Source organism: Mizuhopecten yessoensis, unplaced genomic scaffold, assembly GCF_002113885.1.
Source record: "Mizuhopecten yessoensis strain PY_sf001 unplaced genomic scaffold, ASM211388v2 scaffold10919, whole genome shotgun sequence".
NCBI lineage: Eukaryota > Metazoa > Mollusca > Bivalvia > Pectinida > Pectinidae > Mizuhopecten > Mizuhopecten yessoensis.
Window position 1 is genome coordinate 89,738 of NW_018408787.1, and position 3,399 is coordinate 93,136.

The 3,399-nt window shown below is 35.4% G+C and overlaps 1 protein-coding gene across 5 annotated transcripts in view; it reads left to right on the top strand.

Annotated features, from left to right (window-relative positions):
- The first annotated feature begins 1,584 nt into the window (after positions 1 to 1,584).
- The window catches only part of LOC110463625 (malignant fibrous histiocytoma-amplified sequence 1 homolog), a 47,708-nt gene continuing 45,893 nt past the window's right edge, over positions 1,585 to 3,399 (top strand). For 4 of the 5 annotated variants that reach the window (XM_021518395.1, XM_021518403.1, XM_021518405.1 and 1 more), the window contains exon 1: positions 1,585 to 1,743. The gene's annotated coding sequence lies outside the window, so the exon portion shown is untranslated. The remainder of the gene's footprint in view (positions 1,744 to 3,399) is intronic. The other variant, XM_021518400.1, reaches the window with a different exon arrangement.

Below are 3,399 nucleotides of genomic sequence, written 5' to 3' on the forward strand. Positions count from 1 at the left end.
CTGTATGGGACATCGGTTATACCAAGCATCATATATAGTATGTTGACTTATCCTCAGGCGCTTTACAGGATACTCGTGTAAAGTAGGTTAAGTAATATAGATAATGATTAAAAATCTCCCTATACAAATTAAATGTTTATATACACCCTACAAATGTGAACTGGATGCACACATTTGGTTATTGATGAGGGCCGAAACCTGTCCTGAAAAATAGAAAACAAGCGTTTTTGAAATTCTTATGGCAGGTTGAAGGATCTTCCACAAGTTTCAAAACAACTGTTCACAATAAATACAGAACGAGTGTTTTGGACACTCAAAGAATTCTGAAACCGAACTCAATGATCGTGGTGGCTGATAAGGAATACCAAGCTCTTTTAAATACTTTGCGACATTTTCGCGTAAGAATTAAACTGCAAACAGGTTTCGCGAACACGTTATCTTTGTGGTTAAAAAGAGTTCTTGCAAAGAGTTGAATAGAGCACACAAACATAGTTACATGTGTATGAATCACTTGTTTGTGAGTTAGATACAAGACAGAATGTGTTTGTGATAAACTTTCATGAGGCTTTTAATATTTGCGATTGACACATAATTGATTGATGTAATGATGGTATTTCAGTATCCGATATGACAAAGATTTTGTTTAATCCTATCTAAGTCCGTGATCTTATGCTTAATAATTTTGTTAAGTTCCGGTCTTTTGTTAACCTAGGCTAATGGTGTTCATACCTATAGACGTTATACACTGTATATATCGAACTAAACCTAATCTATCAGATAGTGGTTTTTGTGATAAGAAAACTTTGCGTTTGATGTACATGTATTCTATTATAAGGAGAATCCCGTGTGGTATCCTCCACAGTACACCGTGCATGTTAAGTTCCTTAATGCTGTTTGTACTGTCATACTGACGTAATTACAGATTGATTTTTGTTGTAATTAAGCCTCGTGTTGTGTTGATTTCTGATGTAATTAAACCTCGTGTTGTGTTGATTTCTGATGTAATTAAGCCTCGTGTTGTGTTGATTTCTGATGTAATTAAACCTCGTGTTGTGTTGATTTCTGTTGTAATTAAGCCTCGTGTTGTGGCCACCGTTGTTGTGACGTAAGTTACGACTAGTTCAAGGTAAGGCCGAAATTGCGAACGGGTTTTTTTTCTTTTTTTTTTCTATTTAAAATTAGGAAGAAAATATTGATATTTAATTAAGTCCGTTAAAGTCTGATCCTATATGAATCTTGTTAAAGCTTGTTTCCGTTATGTAATTAAAACTCGTTTAGATCTTTTTTCTTGTACTGTATAGCCAATAAACTATTCATGAGTAAATAATCATAGACCTAATAAAAAGTGATAAAAATAGATTATTTTATCTTTAATTCCCAAGGTATGACTAACAAAGTAAACCGAAAAAAGGTTTAGTTACTCCACTTTATTCACCTGTGCAGGTAAGTGTGTAGGTATTGAACACCTGATCGCCTTGTAGACTTTTGATAGTTTTGTATATCATTATCTACCGATACGTTCATAAGTCTAACCTGAGCCAGATACACATAAATACTACACTCGTATTACAATCTATAAATAGAACTCGATATTACCTGCCTTAGTTACGACAAGCTGTATGGACTCGGACAGGTGCAAATTTACACCAATCACATTTTGTATCGTCATTGAAATGTTGAAATTAAGTTTTGGATAATATCTGGACATATACAGGGATAAAAAAACCAGATTCATCTTTTGAGGTAAGACATTTTACGTGTTGTAATCAACCACAGGTATGTTATCTGTTACTCAGCAGAGCTATTACATGCTCACTGACTATGCATATAATGTACAATGGTATGGTATATCTCAGTACATTTATACTGTAGGTGGATAGAGAAATGGACAATACCCTTGACATTTAAATTGTATATAATATATATGTACTCCAGATGGCCATGTTTGTGAAAATACAGGCATGGTTATATACTTATTAGATCACCTCGACCATCCTCATCGTTCATCTAAATGAACCGCTATTCACATTAACAGAAAATATCCTGACTGGTAAATCTATCATATATTTTATTATATGTTTATACCTGCCTCACTTCTTCCACATGTCGGTGAATATCTGTACATTGTATTGCATCTACACTGCTGGTATTATATGTGAAGCACATACGCGTTTTGCCAAGATGCCATACACGTGTGTTTGTTTGCTTCCATGTTTTATCACAGGGGCTGGGCACATAGCACGAAAGCAATAGTGTATATATATATACATTTTCTGGTTAGAACAAGTCCAATGACATTGTATTTGGTATCTGTGGTCCTAGCAAATTCACCTTGTTTTTCTCCTTTTTTTCACGTAAAATTATTATTTTGCGTATATTTCCTTTTATTTCAGTCATGCTATTGATAAAGACACACTTAATTCATCGTTTGTGTCCGAATAACAAATTATGTCCAAATTGACTATTTAACAACTATTAATATACTATTATATAATCGAAATGCTAATCCCGGATGACCGGGGGTTAATAGAAAAGGACAGACCTGCTGTACCGTTTTAGACATGCCGTATTCGTGTACTGTCATGCATAGCTACGGCCATCATACAGGTAAAACACAATGCGTGGTTAGTACAACACATGAGAATCAATTTCAAATGAAGTAATTATTGACATACGTGCAGCGTAATGTAAACATGTACAAGCCCGTAGATAGTTACGGAACAACGTCTGTCAAACCAGATCCACAAATACCTATGAGTTCAGCTGTAACACACATCAACAAATACCTATGGGTTTAGTTGTAACACACATCCACAAATGTCCATGGGTTTAACTGTAACACACTTCCACAAATGTCCATGGGTTTAGCTGTAACAAACTTCCACAAATACCTATGGGTTTAGCTGTAACAAACATCCACAGATACATGTACATTGTTTCAGCTGTAACACACATCCACAAATACCTATGGGTTCAGCTGTAACCCACATCCACAAATGTCCATGGGTTTAGCTGTAACAAACTTCCACAAATACCTATGGGTTTAGCTGTAACAAACATCCACAGATACATGTACATTGTTTCAGCTGTAACACACATCCACAAATACCTATGGGTTCAGCTGTAACACACATCCACAAATGTCCATGGGTTTAGCTGTAACACACATCCACAAATACCTATGGGTTTAGCTGTAACAAACATCCACAGATACATGTACATTGTTTCAGCTGTAACAAACATTTACAAATACCTATGGGTTTAGTTGTAACACACATCCACAAATACACATGGGTTCAGCTGTAACACACATCAACAAATACCCATGGGTTTAGCTGTAACACACATCCACAAATGTCCATGGGTTTAGCTGTAACAAACGTCCACAAATACCTATGG